We start from the raw sequence: 22,527 nt of genomic DNA, 5'->3' as shown, positions 1-22,527 counted from the left end.
CTTTAGTGCTGAATGAATTCCCATGTACTCCTGGCTGATGTAGGGATGAAAACAAAATTTTAAAAACTGGATGAGCAAAGGGATTTAGGTATCCATGTATACAAATGACTAAAAGCTAGTGTACAGCTACAAAAAGTAATCAAAAAGGTTAATGGAATGTTAAGACTTTATCTCAAAACAAAGGCCGGCCTGTGTGCGAGGCCATTCGACCTGGGATAGGGGAGGGAAAACGCAATGGAGAAGTTGCAGCTGCTGGATCTGTGCTTTTAATCACGCTGGGGGAGAGGGGGGTGGGGGGGGGAAGGAAAAAAGAGAGCCCGCCGAGCTACCGGAGAAGCTGCTGGAGTTGGCGTGTTTAATCACATGGTGGGGAGGGGGAAGAGAGCTCTCCTGGCAGGCAGCAATTACAGCTGCGATGCTCTTTAAAAATGATAGCGTGCCAAGTTTTCTCTCTCTCTCTCTCTCTCTCTCTCTACTGCACATGCTCGAAGGTGCCGGCAGTGTTTTCGGCGCAGGCCCACCACTTCACCATCGACGCCACGCCAGGACTCTGGGGACTGCACAAAGTGGCCAGGATGGAGCGAGTTTTTGCTGGCGCCATTTCCTACGTGCAAAGTCGGCGCGCTTGAGGTCAATGCGCCGACGAAACTGCTTGGGGAAAATCTAGCCCATTATGAGGATAGGTTTCATAAACTTGTACTCCCTTGAGTTTAAAAGGTTCAGTGATGGGTGATCTAATTGAGATCTTTAAAATGATAAAGTGAATCGATAGGGTAAATACAGAGAAACTATTTCCACTGGGAGGGGAATCCAGAAATAGGGAACATAATCTTAAAATTAGAGCTTGGCCATTTAATAGTGAAATCAGGAAGCATTTTTTCACACAAAGAGAAATGGAAATCTGGAACTCTCTTTCCCCCAAAACATGCTGGGTCAAATTGCACTTTCAAGACTGAGATCAGTCAATGTTTATTAGCTAAGACTAATCAAGAGATATGGATCAACAGCGGGTAAATGAAGTTGAAGTATAGAGCAGCCATAACCTGATTGAATGGCAGAACAGGCTCGAGAGGCTGAATAGCCTATTTTTGTTCCTGTGTTAAAGCACTGCTGTAAAGCAGTTACGAAAATGTCACATTTCTCCCCCTTTCAAGCAATTCATGAAAAACAGTTCACTGTCTTTTTACTTCAATAAACCGATGTAAGAACAGAATTTAAATTTAATTGTTAGAGAAGCCTGGGAGGTAATCATTAATTCTTCTCGTGTTACTGCATAGCTGGAAAAGTTGCATTCCATATTTCTTTCCAACAAAATGGTCGGGAGTTCCGAGAGGTCGGGAGTTCCTGGGGTCAGAGAGCAGGAGAGTCCGAGTTCCTGGGGTCAGAGAGCGGGAGAGCCGGTGGCTTCGGGAGGCCGCGGAGGCCGGTGGCTTCGGGAGGCCCTGTGAGGTCGGTGAGTCGGTAGGTCCTGTGAGATCGGTGAGTCAGTAGGCAGTGAGGTCGGCAAGTCAGGAGGCCCTGAGGTCGGCGAGTCGGAAGGCCCTGATGCTGGGAGTTCGGAGGCCTCAGAGGTCGGTGAGGTGAGTTGGTAAGTAGTTCTCTTTTCTCTATTTCTTTTTAAGTAGGTCGGGAGTTCGGAGGCCGAGAGGCCACAGAGGTCGGTGAGTTTGGGAGGCCACAGAGGTCGGTGAAGTGAGTTGGTGAGTAGCTCTCTTTTCTCTATTTCGTTTCAAGTAGATTTTAAACGAGATAAGGCTAACTAGAGGTATGGCAGTGCAGCTCAGCCCCGTAGAGTGCACATCCTGTGGCATGTGGAACATCCTGTAAGATTCGTGCAACCGAGACAACCAAGTGTGCAGGAGGTGTCCCCGGCTTCAACTGCTCGAGCTCTGCATTTTGGAGCTGGGGCAGCGGGTGGAGTCAATACAATGCATCTGTGAGGCTGAGAATTATGTGGATAGCACATTTCAGGGGGTGGTCACCCCGCAGCTTAAAGGCGTGTAGGTAGAGGGGAAGTGGGTGACCACCAGACGTAATAAGTGTGCTAGGCAGGTAGCGCAGGAGTACCCCAGTGAGTCCATCTCGCTTTCAAACCAATATTCACTTCTGAGTATCGGTAAGGACGATGGTGCCTCTGGGGCGTGCAGCCAGAACCAATTCCAAGGCCCCACAGGTGGCTCAGCAGCACAGGGGGAGGGACGAAGAACAAAAGAGCTCAAGTGATATGGGATTCTATAGTTAGGGGAACAGACAAGGTATTTCTGCGGCCGTAAACGTGACTCCTAAATGGTTTTGTGCCTCCCTGGTGCCAGGGTCAAGGATGTCACAGAGCAGACGCAGGGCATTCTGGGGGAGAGGGTAAATAGCTAGAGGTCGTGGTCCATATCAGGACCAACGACATGGGTAAAATGAGGGATGAGGTCCGACAGGAAGAATTTAGGGAGCTAGGAAGAAAATTCAAGGGTAGGACCTCAAAGGTAGTAATCTCCATGTTACTACCGGTGCCAAGTGCGAATGAGTATAAGGATAGAAGGATAGAGAGGATGAACACATGGCTGGAAAATTGGTGTAGGAGGGAGGGCTTTAAATTCTTGAGGCATTGGGAACGCTTCTGGGGGAGATGGGACCTGTACAAACCGGACGGGTTGCACCTCAACAGCACCGGGACCATTATCCTCACAGGGAGTTTTGCTAGTGCTGTTGGGGAGAGTTTAACAGGGCTTAGTATGTTGTAAGCAAAGAGATCTTCCTGTGCTGAATGGTATATACTTTAATGCAAGGAATATAGCGAATAAGCGAAGAGCACAGGTAGACACTTGGGAGTATGACATTATAGCCATTACAGAAACATGGCTGAAAGAGGGGCAGGTTTGGCAGATCAATATTCTTGGCTACAGGATTTTTAGACAAGATAGAGAGGGGGGTAAAAAGGACGGGGGGGTGGGGGGGGGGGGGGGCGTTGCGGTACTAATTAAAGAAATAATTACAGCGGTGAGAAGGGATGATATGTTAGAGGGATCATCAAATGAGGCCATATGGGTCGAATTGAAAAATAAAAAAGGGGCGATCACACTGCTGGGCATGTATTTATAGACCCCCAAACAGTGGGAGGGAGATAGAGGAGCAAATATGTAGGCAAATTGCTGTGAAGTCTAAAAACCATAGGATGGTAATAGTAGGGGATTCCAAATATTGATTGGGACAAATTTAGTGTGAAGGGTATAGAGGGTGCGGAATTCTTGAAATGCATTCATAATAACTTTTTTTAGTCAGTATGTAGCAAGCCCAACACGAGAGGGGGCGGTCTTGGATTGAGTTTTGGGGAATGAAGCTGGGCAGGTTGAAGGGGTATTATTGGGGGGAGCACTTGGGTGCCAGTGACCATAATTCAGTCAGATTCAAGTTGGTTATGGATAAGGACAAGAATAGGCCTGGAATAAAGGTTACGAATTGGGGAAAAGCTAAGTTTGCTAAGTTAAGGAGTGATTTTGCCATAGTGGACTAGAAACAGCTACTTGTGGGTAAATCAGTGTCGGAACAGTGGGAGGTATTCAAGGAGGAGGAGATCAGAAAGAAAAAGGCTGGGAAAAATAATTCTAGAGCCCCCTGGATGTCTTGGGACTTACAGGGGAGGATTAAGAAAAAAAAAGGGACATTTATGTCATATACCAATGGCTAAATACTTTAGAATCTTTAGAGGAATATAGAAAGTTAAGAGGCAAAATTAAAAAGGATATTAGGAATGCTAAGAGAGAGCACGAGACATTCTTGGCCAGTAAAATTAAGGAAAACCCCAAGCTGTTCTATAAATATATTACGAGTAAGAGGATAATTAAAGAAAGGATAGGGCCTATTAGAGACCATGAGGGTAATCTTTGTGTGGAGGCGGAAGATGTTGGTAGGGTTCTTAACGAATACTTTGCACCTGTTTTCACAAAGGAAAGGGGTAATGCAGATACTGTTAGCGAGGAGGAGTGTGATAATCTGGATCGAATAAATATAGTGAGAGAGGAAGTATTAAGGGGTTTAGCAGCTTTGAAAGTAGATAAGTCCCCAGGCCTGGATGAAATGCATCCCAGACTGTTCAGCGAAGGAGGAAAGAGCAGAGGGCTGAACCATCATTTTCCAGTCTCTTTCGATCTGGGCATGGTGCCGGAGGATTGGAGGATTGCTAATGTAGTACCCTTGTTTAAGAAGAGAAAAGGGGACAGGCCGAGTAATTACAGGCCTGTCAGCCTAACCTCAATGGAGGGAAAATTATTGGAAAAAAATCCTGAAAGACAGGATAAATCTGCATTTGGAAAGGCAAGGATTAAGTAGGGACAGTCAGCACAGATTTGTTAAGGGAAGATAGTGTCTGGCTAACCTGACTGAATTTTTTGAGGAGGTAACCAAGAGGGTCGATGAGGGTAGCGTGTAGGATGTAGTATATATCGACTTCAGCAAGGCTTTAGATAAGGTCCCACATGGTAGACTGGTCATGAAGGTTAAAGCCCATGGGATACAGGACAAAGTGGCAAGTTGGATCCAAAATTGGCTTGGAGGGAGGAAGCAAAGAGTAATGATTGATGGATGTTTTTGTGACTAGAAGGATGTTTCCAGTGGGGTTTCTCAGGGCTCAGTACTGGGTCCCTTGTTTTTGTGATATATATCAATGATTTAGATTTGAATATAGGGAGTATGATTAAGAAGTTTGCAGACGACACTAAAATTGGCTGTGTGGTTGATAATGAAGAGGAAAGTTCTCGGCTGCAGGAGGATATCAATCTACTGGTCAGGTGGGGTGGGCAGAGCAGTGGCAAATGGAATTTAATTCAGTGAAGTGTGAGGTGATGCACTTTGGCTAATAAAGGGCTAATAAAGAAAGGGTGTACACATTAAGCGGTAGGCCACTTAATAGTGTAGATGAACAAAGGGACATTGGAGTGCTTGTCCACAGATCCCTGAAAGTAGGAGGGACATTAGTAAAGAGGGAAATTAGCTTGGATGATGTGGAATCGGTATGGGTGGAGCTGCGGAATATCAAAGGGCAGAAAACGTTAGTGGGAGTTGTGTACAGACCACCAAACAGTAGTAGTGAGATTGGGGCCAGCATCAAACAAGAAATAAAGGATGTGTGCAATAAAGGTTATCATGGGTGACTTTAATCTACATATTGATTGGGCTAACCAAACTGGTAGCAATGTGGTGGAGGAGGATTTCCTGGAGTGTATTAGGACGGTTTTCTAGACCAACATGTCGAGGAACCAACTAGAGAGCTGACCATGCTAGACTGGGTGATGTGTAATGAGAAGGGACTAATTGGCAATGTTGTTGTGCGAGGCCCCTTGGGGAAGAGTGACCATAATATGGTACAATTATTTATTAAGATGGAGAGTGACAGTTAATTCAGAAACTAGGGTCCTGAACTTAAGGACGGTATGAGGCGTGAATTGGCTGGAATAGACAGGCAAATGATACTTAAAGGGTTGACGATGGATAGGCAATGGTAAACATTTAAAGATCACATGAATGAACTTCAACAATTGTACATCCCTGTCTGGAGTAAAAATAAAACGGGGAAGGTGGCTCAACCGTGGCTAACAAGGGAAATTAAGGATAGTGTTAAATCGAAGGAAGACACATATAAATTGGCCAGAAAAAACAGCAAACCTGAGGAGTGGGGGAAATTTAGAATTCAGAAGACGAGGACTGAGGGTTTAATTAAGAGGGGGAAAATAGAGTACGAGAGGAAGCTTGGTGAGAACATAAAAACTGACTGCAAAAGCTTCTATAGATATGTGAAGAGAAAAAGATTTATGAAGACAAACATAGATCCCTTGCAGTCGGATACAGGTGAATTTATAATGGGGAACAAAGAAATGGCAGACCAATTGAACAAATACTTTGATTCTGTCTTCACGAAGGAAGACACAAATAATCTTCCGGATGTACTAGGGGATCAAGGATCTAGTGAGAAGGAGGAACTGAACGATATCCTTATTACGCGGGAAATTGTGTTAGGGAAATTGATGGGATTGAAGGCCGATAAATCCTCGGGACCTGATAGTCTGCATCCCAGAGTACTTGAGGAAGTGGCCCGAGAAATAGTGGATGCATTGGTGATCATTTTCCAACAGTCTATCGACTCTGGATCAGTTCCCATGGACTGGAGGGTAGCTAATGTAACACCACTTTTTAAAAAAGGAAGGAGAGAGAAAACGGGGAATTATAGACCGGTTAGCCTGACATCAGTAGTGGGGAAAATGTTGGAATCAATCATTAAGGATGAAATAGCAGCGCATTTGGAAAGCAGTGAAGGATCGGTCCAAGTCAGCATGGATTTATGAAAGGGAAATCATGCTTGATGAATCTTCTGGAATTTTTTGAGGATGTAACTAGCAGAGTGGACAAGGGAGAACCAGCGGATGTGGTATATTTGGACTTTCAAAAGGCTTTTCACAAGAGATTGGTGAGCAAAATCAAAGCACGTGGTATTGGGGGTAATATACTGACGTGGATAGAGAACTGGTTGGCAGACAGGAAGCAGAGAGTCAGGATAAACGTGTCCTTTTCGGAATGGCAGGCAGTGACTAGTGGAGTGCCACAGGGCTCAGTGCTTGGACCCCAGTTCTTTGCAATATAGATTAATGATTTGGATGAAGGAATTGAGTGCAATATCTCCAAGTTTGCAGATGACACTAAACTGGGTGGCGGTGTGAGCCGTGAGGAGGACGCTAAGAGGCTGCAGGGTGACTTGGACAGGTTCGGTGAGTGGGCTAATGCATGGCAGATGTAGTATAATGTGGATAAATGTGAGGTTATCTACTTTGGGGACAAAAACACAAAGCAGATTATCTGAATGGCGGCAGATTAGGAAAAGGGGAGGTGCAACGAGACCTGGGTGTCATGGTTCATCAGTCATTGAAAGTTGGCATGCAGGTACAGCAGGCGGTGAAGGCGGCAAATGGTATGTTGGCCTTCATAGCTAGGGGATTGGAGTATAGCAGTAGGGAGGTCTTACTGCAGTTGTACAGGGCCTTGGTGAGACCTCACCTAGAATATTGTGTTCAGTTTTGGTCTCCTAATCTGAGGAAGGACGTTCTTGCTATTGAGGCAGTGCAGCGAAGGTTCACCAGACTGATTCCAGGGATGGCAGGACTGACATATGAGGAGAGACTGGATCAACTGGGCCTTTTTACACTGGATTTTAGAAGGATGAGAAGAGATCTCATAGAAACGTATAAGATTCTGACAGGACTGGACAGGTTAGATGCGGGAAGAATGTTCCCGATGTTGGGAAAGTCCAGAACCAAGGGACACAGTCTTAGGATAAGGGGTAGGCCATTTAGGACTGAAAGGAGGAGAAACGTCTTCACTCAGAGAGTTGTTAACCTGTGGAATTCTCTTGCCGCAGAGTTGTTGATGCCAGTTCATTGGATATATTCAAGAGGGAGTTAGATATGGCCCTTACAGCTAAAGGGATCAAGGGGTATGGAGAGAAAGCAGGAATGGGGTACTGAGGGAATGATCAGCCATGATCTTATTGAATGGTAGAGCAGGCTCGAAGGGCCAAATGGCCTACTCCTGCACCTATTTTCTATGTTTCTATGCCAGGTGGATAAGATGGTTAAGAAGGCATAGGGAATGCTTGCCTTTATTGGCCGAGGCATAGAATATTAGAGCAGGGAGGTTATGCTTAAATTGTATAATACTTTGGTTCGGCCACAGCTGGAGTACTGCATGCAGTTCTGATCGCCGTATTTTAGGAAGGACCTAAGTACACGAGAAAGGGTTCAGAGGAGATTTACTAGGACGCTGCCTGGAATGAAGAATCTTAGTTATGAGGACAGATTGGAAAGGCTGGGTTTGTTCTCATTGGAACAGAGTAGGTTGAGAGAAGACCTCATCGAGGTGTACAAAATATTGAGGGGCCTGGACATAGTGGAAAGTACGGGTCTCGTTCCATTCGTGGAGGGGTCTATTACAAGGAGGCATAGTTTTAAGTGGTTGGTGGAAGGTTTAGAGGGGTTTTGAGGGGGGATTTCTTTACGCAGAAGGTGGTAGGGATCTGGAACTCGCTGTCTGGAAGAGTGGTGAAAGCAGAAACCCTCACCACTTTTAAGAAATGGTTGGAGTTCAGTAACCTGTAGGGTTACGGACCTAGAGCTGGCAATTCATCATCATCATCATCATCATCATCGGCAGTCCCTCGAATCACGGATGACTTGCTTCCACATCAAAAAGTTCACAGGTGTTTCAATGAAGGACCTAAAACTCCAGTTCCCAAACTAAATCTTGAAGGATGGAAGATGCCTGTGCGTGGATTTCTTTAACATGTGGCCGTTGCACACCAGCCACCACACGGGCGTGACAGAGCTAGGTCTTGGTCCAGTGGCAAGGATTAACCAAGACGACTGGAGATCAGCTCTACTGCACGGACCAAGTGTGTACACAGGCCTGTGCTGCCCCTGGGCCCTCGCCTCTTCTGGGCCCCGAACTCACGCCTCTCCTGGACCCCGATCACATCCCTCCACAATCTCTCGCTGCTCCTTTGCTCTGACCTCGCCGCTCCTGCAGTATCTGCCCACGCTCCAATCACCGACCTGGATCTTGGTGATGTCCCTCTTCACTGCCGTTGCTCTCCTGCTCCAGCACGTGCTTCTCCCTGGAGTGGTATGCCGTCACGCTGCTCCTTCCGCTCCCCGTCCTGCTCTGATGGTGCTCCCAGGCCGGGGGCCGCTCAGCTTGGTGGGCCAGGCCGCACGCTGCTCCTTCTGCTCCCCAGCTTGCTCTGATGGTGCTCGCAGCTGATAATTGGGATTAGACTAGATGACCTTTTGTTGGACGGCGCAAATATAATGGTAAGTACTGCAGGGAATAGAATACGACCAGGGTGATCTCCTGGACTAGTGTCGATCACCTGGATGGGTCGGAGAGGAATTTTCCCAAATTTTCTCTCCCCAAAATTGGCCTGGGTTTTTAATCTCGTTTTTGCCTCTCCCAGGAGATCACATGGCTCCGGTTTGGGTGGAGTGTTGATATTTTCAGTATAAGGGGTATTGAAGTTGCGTGAGACGGACTGGTTGGGCTGGATGCTCTTTGCCTTTCCGTCATTGTTCATAGGTTTATATGTAGCCTTTAGGATTGCTGACCAAGGGCCGTGCCGCTCTTTGTCGGCCGGCGCGGACATGATGGGCCGAAATGGCCTCCTTCTGCGCTGTAAATTTCTATGTTTCTAATTCTATGTTTCTAAAAATTCTTGCTGTGTCGTGTTCTAATTATAGTCAAGTTTTAGAAACATAGAATTAGAAACATAGAAATTTACAGCGCAGAAGGAGGCCATTTCGGCCCATCATGTCGCGCCGGCTGACAAAGAACCGCACGGCCCTTGGTCAGCACTGGTAGAAAAAAAACTTCACCAATTTCCTCTACATAAGCCCAATGAAAGAACTGGAAAATCAGGCTGATGTTTTTTCATATCAAAAAACTTGGCATGTGTTGATTTTTAAAGAAGTGAATAACTACATACAGTACCAGTCAATCATTGCAAGACAGTACGGTGCTGACATTTTCTAAATCCTACCAATGTGCATGAAACTTGATTGTAAGAGAGTTACGTGGTATCTGCACTGCCACAAGTCTGAATGATTCCCAACCGTGAACTTGGCTCCAGTTACTACGTTCTTCACATACATTCCCATAGCATTAGCAGCATTTAAATTCTGCAACACAAGCATGGCATCATGGTACGCAACAATCATGAAGTTAATTATTTACTTTGACCTATTTAAATGCACTGTGATGCTGAAGCATTCATTAAGCTATAGTTCTCATTAACTTCCAAGCTTTTGTGGTTGACGAGTCATTCCCATTGTAAATTTGGTAAGGATGTGAACTGATTAACAGTCAAACACACAACACTGGAAAGCCAACATTTCATTTGTGTGGCCGGAACTCAATAAGCAATTGCAAAAAATTGGCAGAGGTTTATCTTGCAGATTATACCAAATTCTTGTTCTGCTGTTGTTGGGGTTGGTATCCCAGGGTGGGGGGAGGAATAAATTACCAAATGACCTGTTTATATTACAGGACCAGTTCATGGAAAACAATGCATGCATTTACACTAAAATCCACTGAACATTCCTTAAGCCATCTGCTCAATTGGTCCACATCTTGGCCCTAGAGCTATAAGTACATTTTCTATAATTGCAGAAGCCATCTCATACAAGTTATTTGAGAACTTGCAGACACAAATCCATGACGTATCAGTCCATATTAAGTACACAGCAGCTCGTAGGTTTGCCAATGCACTGCAACTGCTGACTCTTTTTAATGGAAAACTGAGTTTACAATTATGTTTGGATTTCAGCCATACAAATGTCCAGAGTAGGCTAATAGATGAAAGTCTCCCAAAATCACTTGCATTAGACTGGTGCAAAACATTAATCCAGTGAGACTAATACCTTTTGGAGGCTTAACCATGTACATAACAAAATGTGGGATTGCACTTTTACACTCTAAGCAATGTGGAGACAACACTAAAACTTGAATGCAAGAACAGAATGAGATTTTGCTGTGATTCACCCTCATTTACCTTATAGCTCATGAACATTTCCTCACAATGAAGAATGACCACCTAGACAAAGAATCAGAGGCAGGTGACACCTGCGAAACAGTACTCCAATATCATGTTTGAAGGACGAGGGAGAAAACTGTACTTGGTAAAGCTGTACAACATTTAGCTAATCAAGATGGCTCATTCCTTCCTCTAATCATATACAGAAACAGCTTACTTCCTGAAAGGTTGCTGAAGCTACCTCAAAGCCTTCTATACAAGTCAAAAACACAATCCAAATAATGGGGAGAATACTGTGCAGTGTACATTAGCACAGATCCAGAACATTTTGCAATGCCATGTCATCATTTAACTCAAGACAGACTGAAATATTTTATATTCTATGAACGGCACTAAAGTATAAAAGAATTCACAACTGAATAGGGCATACAATTGCAAATAATTACTGTACCTTAGGATAAGTGTTTACCATGGTCACATCTCCAATCTTAGAACAAGGCTCTGGTAACTGAGAAAATCAATCTATCAAATAAACCAGTTACCAAAAAATAAAACTATCATCTTAAACTTAATGCTTCTCACTGTTCGGGCTGACAACTTGAATTAGATTAAATACAAATAGTTTTGGAATTCAAATTTTTCAACCTGATCAACTGGTAAAGTACTTAAAAGTTTGAGGGGTTAAATTCACCAATCCCACATTCCCAGTGGGGAGCAGCACTCGTATGTTAAGGGGTTGGCAGAAACAGGGCTTCAATGTTGTAGCCCCATCTTCAAACTGCACAGCTCCCCGCTGGGAGCATGGGATTGGTGAACTTATCCTGTAGGTTCTACTTGGCACCACTAAATGCTTACATTAAATAACATTTTAAAATGTACTCAAATTCCATACATCAGAAGTTCACAAAAATATCATAGTTTCATTTCTGCATATTATACCAAATTTTGTCAATTTCTTCTCAAGATTACAATTAAAATTCAAACTTCCTGCCAAATAGGCTAATTTTAAATGTAATCTGGTCTTATGAGGTTTCCTGATCCCCTTGGTAGCTCAGTGCAACAAACAAATTCAGCTTCTGTTTCAGGAACCTAACAGTGTGTCAAGTTACACTGTCTATCTTTTTTAGAAGAATATTGTCAAATCTACAGCACTCACAAACACTAATAGAATGTTGAGATTTCATAATTTATACTTTCGAGTAAAATCACTTCAAAAGCACCATGATCATCATCATCATGGGCAGTCCCTTGGAATCGAGGAAGACTTGCTTCCACTCTTAACATGAGTTCTTAGGTGGCTGTACAGTCTAATATGAGAACCGCAGTCTCTGTCACAGGTGGGGCAGATAGTCGTTGAGGGAAGGGGTGGGTAGGACTGGTTTGCTGCACGCTCTTTCCGCTGCCTGTGCTTGATTTCTGCACGTTTTCGGTGATAAGACTCGAGGTGCTCAGCGCCCTCCCGGATGCGCTTCCTGCACTTAGGGCAGTCTTTGGCCAGGGTCTCCAGGTGTCAGTGGGGATGTTGCACTTTATCAGGGAGGTTTTGAGGGTGTCCTTCCAACGTTTCCGCTGCCCATCTTTGAACTCCTTCACGGCAAACGAGCCAGAGTAGAGCGCTTGCTTTGGGAATCTCGTGTCTGGCATGCGAATTATGTAGCCTGCCCAGTGGAGCTGATCAAGTGTGGTCAGTGCTTCGATGCTGGGGATGTTGGCCTGGTCAAGGATGCTAAAGTTGGTGCGTCTGTCCTCCCAAGGGATTTGAAGGATCTTGCGGAGACATCGTTGATGGTATTTCTCCAGCGACTTGAGGTGTCTACTGTACATGGTCCATGTCTCTGAGCCATACAGGAGGGCGGGTATTACGACAGCCCTGTAGACCATGAGCTTCGTGGCAGTTTCAAGGGCCTGGTCTTCGAACACTCTTTTCCTCAGGCGGCCGAAGGCTGGACTGGCACACTGGAGACGGTGTTGGATCTCGTCGATAATGCCTGCTCTTGTTGATAGGAGGCTCCCGAGATATGGGAAGTGGTCCACGGTGTCCAGGGCCGCGCCGTGGATCTTGATGACTGGGGGGCAGTGCTGTGCGGTAAGGACAGGCTGGTGGAGGACCTTTGCCTTGCTGATGTTTAGCGTAAGGCCCATGCTTTCGGACGCCTCAGTAAGACGTCGACTACGTCCTGGAGATCAGCCTCTGTACATGCGCAGACGCAGGCGTCGTCGGCGTACTGTAGCTCGACAACAGAGGTTGGGGTGGTCTTGGACCTGTCCTGGAGATGGCAAAGGTTGAACAGCTTCCCACTAGTTCTGTAGTTTAGGTCCACTCTAGCGGGGAGCTTGTTGACTGTGAGGTGGAACATGGCAGCGAGGAAGATTGAGAAGAGGGTTGGGGCAATGACGCAGTCCTGTTTGACCCCGGTCCGAAAGTGGATTGGGTCTGTGATGGATCCGTTGATAAGGATCACGGTCTGCATGTCGTCGTGGAGCAGGCGGAGGATGGTGATGAACTTTTGGGGGCATCCGAAACGGAGGAGGGCGCTCCATTGACCCTCACGGTTGACAGTGTCAAAGGCCTTTGTAAGATCGAAGGAGGCCATGTGTAAGGGCTGGTGCTGTTCCCTGCATTTTTCCTGCAGCTGTCGCACTGCAAAAATCATGTCCGTTGTGCCCCGTAGGGGACGAAATCCGCACTGCGACTCCGGGAAGAGCTCTTCAGCCACAGGAAGAAGACGGTTGAGGAGGACTCAAATGACGACTTTCCCATTAGCTGATAACAGGGAGATTCCTCTGTAGTTGCCGCAATCAGATAGTCACGATCACTGCATCTCTGAGATCTCCCAGCATACTCTCCTCCCTCCAGATGAGAGAGATGAGGTCATGTATTCGTGCCAGTAGTGCCTCTCCGCCATACTTCAGTGCCTCAGCAGGGATTCCATGAACAATACTATCACTTAATAAACACAATAAACAATATTCGATCAGTGTGGACATTATAATGCAGCAATTCTAAGGATCACACTAATTAACGTCTGCTGCAACATCCAGACGAGCTAAAACAAATATTAAAACCCAAATACAACTTGGGTGTGCCTATTCCTTACTTTGTTGCCAAACCATCCTTAAGTTCTGGAGCAAAATTATATATTTAAAAAATGTTTCAAGCCCACGTGTACTTGCAGCTCCTCAGTGCCACGTGTCATCAATAATTCCAAGCAAAATCAAATTCAGTAGTGTTCAAAACTTTTTACAATTAACTCTATCAAGAAAGTCTCAGCTTCTCACACCCCTCTAACGAATGACACTGATGAAAGAGCAAAAAAAAATGTAATTCTCCTCCTTCACTTGTTTCTATCTCGCTTTCCATCATCACTTGTCCGTCTTTCTCTCTGTAAAAGGTATGGGGACCCAAATGAAAAAAAATCAATATAAAGCAGCATATTGACTAAAAAAACATTCCTACACGGGCTGCAAAATATCTTCATTTCATCACCACAAATATTTTCCCTATCCCATTCTATTTTTGGATAATTAAAATCTCCTACATTTATTACTCTATCGTTAATAGGCGGCTCTCTAATTAGTCTACAAATTTCATCCTCAATTTCTTCTCCACTGTTCAGTGATCTACAATATAATGCCACTAATGTAACCATTTTCTTGCTATTCCTCAACTTAATCCAAAGAGATTCTGTTCACATCATTTCTCTATTTAAATGTTTACATTCTAATACCACTGCCTCATCTATTTTTTTTCCTGTCTTATCTTTCCTTAACATTTTACACCCAGGTATATTTAACTGCCAATCCGAACCCAGTTCAAGTTACTGCTATAATACCGTGATTTTTCTGCCGACCGGCGGCGTACCTGAGCGGGAACATACCGAGGCCCGAGAGCGGGGATAAAAGCCAGAGCAGACCACAGCATACGGCCAGTGTGATCTCCTGAACTAGTTTTGATTGCCTGGTTGGGTCATAGAAATAGAAACATAGAAAATAGGTGCAGGAGCAGGCCATTCAGCCCTTCTAGCCTGCACCGCCATTCAACGAGTTCATGGCTGAACATGAAACTTCAGTACCCACTTCCTGCTTTCACGCCATACCCCTTGATCCCCCGAGTAGTAAGGACTTCATCTAACTCCCTTTTGAATATATTTAGTGAATTGGCCTCAACTACTTCCTGTGGTAGAGAATTCCACAGGTTCACCACTCTCTGGGTGAAGAAGTTTCTCCTTATCTCGGTCCTAAATGGCTTACCCCTTATCCTTAGACTGTGACCCCTGGTTCTGGACTTCCCCAACATTGGGAACATTCTTCCTGCATCCAACCTGTCCAAACCCGTCAGAATTTTAAACGTTTCTATGAGGTCCCCTCTCACTCTTCTGAACTCCAGTGAATACAAGCCCAGTTGATTCAGTCTTTCTTGATAGGTCAGTCCCACCATCCCGGGAATCAGTCTGGTGAATCTTCGCTGCACTCCCTCAACAGCAAGTATGTCCTTCCTCAAGTTAGGAGACCAAAACTGTACACAATACTCCAGGTGTGGCCTCACCAAGGCCCTGTACAACTGTAGCAACACCTCCCTGCCCCTGTACTCAAATCCCCTCGCAATGAAGGCCAACATGCCATTTGCTTTCTTAACCGCCTGCTGTACCTGCATGCCAACCTTCAATGACTGATGTACCATGACACCCAGGTCTCGTTGCACCTCCCCTTTTCCTAATCTGCCGCCATTCAGATAATATTCTGTCTTCGTGTTTTTGCCCCCCCAAAGTGGATAAACTCACATTTATCCACATGTTACTGCATCTGCCATGCATTTGCCCACTCACCTAACCTGTCCAAGTCACCCTGCAGTCTCTTAACGTCCCCCTCACAGCTCACATCGCCACTCAGTTTAGTGTCATCTGCAAACTTGCCTAGTTGACTCAATCTCTCCTCAGACAGCCCTGCCATCCTAGGAATCGGTCTGGTGAACCTTCGCTGCACTCACTCTATGGCAAGTATGTCCTTTCTGAATTCTCCATTATCTACATGCAATATGTTCTTGGATTTAAGTACTCTGATTGCAGTAAAGTGGCTTGCAGCTTAATGAAAACATCATTCTACCCACAGAAGTAACCCAGACTAAATTGGTTTCTATTCTCTACGGTTTATATTTCAGGCAATACATTTTACTTTCCTGTACTAATTAGCTGACAATACTGGCCTACATTAGCATTAAGGGAAAAGCAGCAGGCGAGTAGAAGTTTTGTCCTACAAATAGCAACTTGCGTACTATCGCAAAAAGACATCAGGAAAACGATGCTGAATGGAGATGAATATTGCAGATTCAAGAGAGTACAGCTCCATTCCTGACCTTATAATGGAGGAAAGGCCACTGATTAAGCAACTGAAAATGGTTGGGCGAAGCATGCTGCCCTGAGGAACTCCTGCAGAGATGCCCTGGAACTACAATGACAGCCCTGACAACCATGGTCATCTTTCACCGACAGGTATGGCTCCAGCCACTGGAGGGTTTTTCTCTTGAACCCAGTTAATCAGAGTTTTACTGTGTTTCCTTGGTAAATAGCAGATTTCCTTTGCCTTGTTTGACCTAAAGTCATGAGACTTCATGTGACCGTGTGTCAATGTTGAGGATTCCCAGGGCCAAGCTCACCACTGTGGCCCCATATCTGGTGCTTATATCCTGTGCATGGGACAGAACATACCCAAGGATGTTGATGGTACAGTCTGGGATGTTGGTTGATGGTTATAATTTTCAGAGTTTTGCGACTCGTCTAAGAGACAATTTTCCTAATTTTGGACACCAGTTTCCTGATATTAAGAGAGCAAGTCTCTGTAGGATCAACTGGGATGGGATGTTCAAGTCTTGCCCTGATCCAATTATTGGATCATTGCTGATAGGTCTGTCCAATATTTCTCATGATTCGGTTCTGTAAAAACTATTTTACCACTGAATGATTGTCATGCCACTTCAGAGTGCATTAAGAGGCAACCATATGTTGAGAAACTGGCGTTGCATGCAACGCAGGTAACATTTCTGAAGGACGTTAGCAAACCAGTTGCATTTTACGGCTTTAATAATGATTTTTCCTGTTAGCTCATAAATTACTAGATTTATTGAACGCAGTAAAAAAACTTGCCATGGTAGGTTGCTAGTCGAATGCAGAACCACTTCAACTGCCCTATCCAATCTGTATATTATGCTGGAAATACACAGAAGATGAATCAGTATATTGAGAGAAAAAAATAACATTTCAGTCAGACAGCTGAGTTCGAATGAGGAGTCTTCAATTGAAATTCTAATCCATCCTTGTAGATACTGATCGACCTGCTGAGACCAGATCACCAGCTCTTTTCCAGAGCAGGAGATTTAAGACGGGCTACTTTTCAGCTCTGGGCACCCAGATTTTCCAGGTCCACACTGTCCTTTGACAACATAAGCAACAGCTATGTCTGCAACTGGTGAAAACATTGCTATTTTTGGAGCACTACTTAAATCCAAAAGCCTTGCAAAACAGACAAAATGAGATGCGAGAGGGGGAATGGTTTCCAGTCCAAGAGAAAAAGTAAACTGGGGTCCTCACAGCATGACACAGCAGTTTTTGTATCAAGAGAGAGAGAGAAAGGTTAAGTGTATTACATTATTGGTGTAAAAATGTCTTAATGGAATAGTGTGCGTGGTCTTTCCCCACGTTACAATTCTACCATGAAAAAGAATGCTGGAGAATTCTACTTTTGCGCACACATTTTACTTAGTAACAGAATACTGTTATATAAACTTTTGATAACCTTCATTCCTTCTGATGAAACTGACACAGATGAGTTATCACAGGAAGTCCTGGGGTTTTGAAAATGCAGCAAAAACCGTAACTGCATTTTGCACACAGCAGGCTTAGGCTAATATTAGGGCTTTTAAGATAAGGTTCGTAGTCAAATGATGGTTGTAAACTTGCCATTGTATTTATTTTATTCTCAGTGCAGCAACTGAAACAGTGGATAGATTTTGTTTTAATTTTTAAAAATTCTACCTTTGTTATAAATATCCCAACTCATTTTCTTGACAGTAAGCAATATACTAATACATTTTTGAATTACACTATGTCAGATAATATCGGCTGGGCTCTCAGCCCTGAAGGCTGTAGGTTCAAGCCCCACTGCAAGACTTGTACACGTCAGTACAGTATTGAGCGAGCGTTGCGTTGCAAGTTTATTCCAGGGATATCCCTCATCAGTTGTGGTTCAGTGGGTAGCACACTCACCTGTGAGTCAGAAGGTTGTGGGTTCAAAGCCCACTCAAGGGATTTGAGCACAAAAAATCTAGGCCGACACTCCAGTGCAGTGCTGAGGGAATGCTGCACTGTCAAAGGTGCTGTCTCTCGGATGAGACGTTAAACCGAGGCCCTGTCTGCTCTCTCAGGTGGACATAAAAGATCCCACGGCATTATTTTTAAGAAGAGCAGGGGAGTTATCCCCAGTGTCCTGGCCAATAATTATCTCTCAATCAACATAACAAAAACAGATTATCTGGTCATTATCACATTGCTGTTTGTGGGAGCTTGCCTGTGTGCAAATTGGCTGCCGTGTTTCCCACATTACAACAGTGACTGCACTCCAAAAATACTTAATCAGCTGTAAAGCGCTTTGAGACGTCCGGTGGTCGTGAAAAGCGCTATATAAATGCAAGTCTTTCTTTCTTCTCTCTTTTGGATCACATGTTAAACCAAGACCCACACTTGCCTACTGAGATGAATGTACAAGGTACTGCAGATCAATATCTGAAGAATAGCCTGGTGCTTTGGAAATCTTGAGGCTCTGATAAGGTACTGAAGAAATACAACTTTGTTCTTTCTTTTCCAAAATCCCTCCATCAGCATTTGGACAGAACTAGACCCAGACAATGCCCTGAATAATTCCATTACTCAATTGTGGTCACCTTGGTGTGAGTTATGTAGCTCAGACATCGACAACATTTAAAAATCTAGTCAATTATATATTTTACAGCAAAGCAGATGGAATGTATATTAAAGAAAAATTGATAATTAATTCTGAAGAGTTGGATCAAAAATGTTCACTGAACAAACGGTAGGATGGGCTTATTTTTGGTCATGAGTTACAATCTAAAAGGTTAACTTATTAATCGGAGGTTCACAAGTTACTGTGTTTTATAACCACAAAATGAAGTCAACGGCTAAATGCACAAGACATAACAGAATAGATAGATGCAGCACCTCTGTCTAAAATTGACCTAAAATCAATGAAACAGTGAAGAATAACAACAGCAAACATTCAAAATAATCTCAGCATACAATTCATACTTTGCGCAGTAATCACATATGTAAAGAGTTCTTGAAGGAACTTACTAAGCAGATTTTAGCGCTTATTGTTAGGAAACCTTGCTGCTTGTTCTGTCCTTCAGATCTTTTTCCTTTTTGGCAGACTTTCAGCAATATTGGCTCAGTGTTAAGTAATTACAAAATTCAACAACCTCCTGTGCAACCCACACATAGAATCTTCCTACCACATGCCACAAGACTCAATTCCTCTTAGAAATGTAAACAATAAAGAATTTGACTTGTTTAAACAATTTTAGTGCATACCTTAAATGAGAAATTGTTTTCTAAAGTTAATGCAGCAATAGGCTGTATTCTTCACATTAACTATACATTTATTTTCTGAAGGTTACAGCTTACATGCTGAATATCACTTTAACTGTTTACATACAGAACTGACAAAGCAGACAGAGAAACGCCAGAACACAGGCTGCGGCCCCAGCTTTGAACCATGGAAAATGAACACTGTTCTCTTTTACAGAGAAGGTACACCTTGAACACTACACGAGATTAAAACTTGCCAGGAGGGCAAGATACCACAGGTTCAGACTGAACCATGGATAGTTGCGACATATGTATTGTTTTGTGATATGGACACACTGCATGGCTGTGCTTGCTCACAGGCATGCCACTAACAAACGTTTCTAGTCTCCAGGCCTAGCCTTGTTGCCATGGTGATTCATCCCTGCTGTAGGAGTGATTCTGCCATATTCCTGCCAGTGATACAACTGCGCTGGCTCATCTGAAATGCAAATTCTGTCTGTGCACCCACCAGCTGCAGTCACTCACGTCCCATCAAGCATACACATGAAACCTTCATCCAGTTTATTTTAAAAATTTGAAATTCTTTTTCTCTTCCTTCAAGACAAAATTTTTACCCTTCTTTTTCATTCTACCCTACTCCCTCACTGATTATGTACTTCTCTCCTCTCCTTTTGTAATCTACATTTGCCTTTTCTTTCTTCTCACTTCACTTCACTTTTACCCCTCTTCCCGGTTATAATACTCCTCCTCCCTGATCGCATGCTTCCTTTTCCTGCTATACTCGCATGACAATTCTGTTGACTTCTTCACTCCCTTCCCTTGAATAGACCTTGGTGGAAAGTTAAAAAACATTTTTTTTTGTAAAAGATGGTAACATTTAAATAAAAAGCATCAAGTCATCAGAGGCTAAAAAAAAAAGAAAATCAGCAGCCTAAGGTTAAGAGAGGGCACATCCAGGGCCATCAAGAGGCATAATGGTAGACCGAAAGCTCGGGAGTGAGAGCCCAAGGCTGAGACAGTTCACTGTGCTCGGAGCCTGTCCAGGTCTGTCATATGATGGATCCCCGCTTATGGGATGGACCAATAAGATCTATGGTTACTTATTTATCACAAATAATCAGATCCCCTATGATGGGCCTTCACCAGGCATAATTGATGGGACTGCACATACATCTGACAGGCACATTACAGATGAATGCAATTCAGGATAATAAAGAAGGGCCAAGTGAAGGAGATTTGCTGTCTTAACTAGCACTGATTCCTCCTTTAACAGTGTTTTGGAAAGGATCACATTCGAGCTTCAGAATTATAACTTACGGAAACAAATAGATCACCTTAATACATTCTTTTTGAATTGTAATGCAAGTCCAATTTTAGCCTTTTCCATTAGAGTACTCTCATCATTCCAAACAATATATTAGATTATATAATATATATAATAATGAGTATGCAAATTCTTACACTATTAATTTTAAGCTTTAGAGTCCGATTCTAAACCAGTGTTGTTCAATATGTTAGTCATTATTTCTGATTAGAAAATAAAAAATGAGTAATAGACACAGTCATTGGGAATACAATCTCAATACTTATTTGCATGGTCGAAGCATGTGGACTTTAACCTCTCCTTGCCATTATGCCAACAAACGCACAATGAAAAGCAGAGTGTGCGTGAATGTGGGAGGAACAGAAACCTGATTTCAGAGAGTTGTAGGAGAGATGGGTAAAGATATAGAATACAACATGTTCAAGGACTTGAGAAGAAAGGGAGATTGGAGATGGGGCAGTGATTTGCAAGGACAGAGAAGTCAGTTATGGGGTTTCTTGAGAAGGTATCTGATGATGGCAGTTTTGAAAGGGAATGGGACAGTCTCTGAAGAGAGAGAACCATTTAACATATCGGCTTGTATGAGGGCCGGGAACTGAAGTTGTATGGGCAGTGGTTTAATAGGCAATGGGTCAAGGGAGCAGGAGGGTTTCTCAAAGATGAAATAAGCTTGGAGAGGGAATGGGCGCAGATAGAAAATGAAGGTAGGTTCAAGGCTAGGATGGGGTGCAGACATGATGTTTGGTTTGGTGGGAAAGGGGAAACAGGGAAAGAGCAAAGGCACCTTAATGGATGATCCCAATCTTCGTGACAAAGAAGCCCATGAGCTCTTAGCACTTGTTGGGAGGCGAAGGTGGAAGGGTCAGGGAGAACGGTTTAAGGAGATGGTTGGTCATAGAGAAAAGAAGCTCATGGTTATCTTTGCATTCCAGGATGATTCTAGAATAGCAGGTGGATTTGACAGAGGAGAATGAAGCTACCAGCAGTAGAGCTTGATATGGTCAACCAGATCTGCAGATGAATGGCTAAACCAGCTATGCATCAGACTCTCTCAAGTCTGTGAAACTTACGATTTGAGGGAGCCAAGTGGCCCATACTGGGGATGGGAGAGAATAAAGATTTTGCTGGGGTTAAAGGCAATCTAACATGGGAAGGGAATGATTGAGAAAATCAACAGCTGCAGAGGCATTGTGGCAAATGGAGGGCAAAAGGCTAGGCAGTTGGCAGCATGAGAGTGCAGTTATAAGTAATGTGGGAATAGCTTTTTTTCCATGGGTGGACACAAAAGAAAGTGTCGTTAGAAAGGGGACAGAGAGATATGGGTGGTGGTGGATACAAGGAAGTGGTTGCATGACCTTGTGAATGATCAAGGCCATGGTGGGAGAGCAGCCAAGGGAGATGCCATTGTCAAGGAGGTGGCCATGAATATGGGTATGAAAGTTTATATAGCGGGAAAGATTTAAGGAAAATAGGGAAGTCAGAAATGAGCGGGAAAGCAAAGCTGAGATGGAGATTGAAATCACCAAATTAGAAAGGTCTCTTAGAGGCTGAGTGAATATTTTGCAGGAAGAAATCGGGGGAGGGGTTACAGTTGACAAGAAGGATTTAAAAGGAGATTTAAGAAATGTAGAACATGGCGAGATGTTTGAGGAAGAAAGTAGGAGTAAAGACCATGTGTGACTTGGTGATATGACTGTCGTCACCACTGCAGTTTTGGCAACAAGTAGTTGAAAAGGATAGCGGGGCGGGGAGCCATCAGTAAGGACCAAGATATTGCTATCCGTGAGATAAGTTTCACTCAGTGTTTCATCAATACAATCACCAACAATAAATTCATGGATAGCAAGGGCCTTGTTCGCTTGTAAATGGATATTCTGGAGAGAAATGCAGAGGGGTGGTGATTGTTGGTCCGCTGGCAGAGTTCAAACAGACACCGATGGATGGGAAGGAAGTTGGTGATGTTAGCTCCCAGTGGACATGCTGGTTTAGGGGAAGAGGGGGATTAGGCAGTTGGAGAAAAGGCGGCAACAACGGGTGCATCGATGAGCTCT

General features: G+C 44.0%; 1 protein-coding gene across 5 annotated transcripts in view; it reads right to left on the bottom strand.

The window, feature by feature from the left end:
* Positions 1-22,527, bottom strand: part of jmjd1cb (jumonji domain containing 1Cb) — a 445,070-nt gene that overhangs the window by 112,449 nt on the left and 310,094 nt on the right. The gene's annotated exons all lie outside the window — the stretch shown is intronic.

Source organism: Pristiophorus japonicus, chromosome 3, assembly GCF_044704955.1.
Source record: "Pristiophorus japonicus isolate sPriJap1 chromosome 3, sPriJap1.hap1, whole genome shotgun sequence".
Classification (NCBI taxonomy): domain Eukaryota; kingdom Metazoa; phylum Chordata; class Chondrichthyes; family Pristiophoridae; genus Pristiophorus; species Pristiophorus japonicus.
Note: the sequence above shows the minus strand (reverse complement) of the source record. Positions and strands in the feature narration are given on the sequence as shown.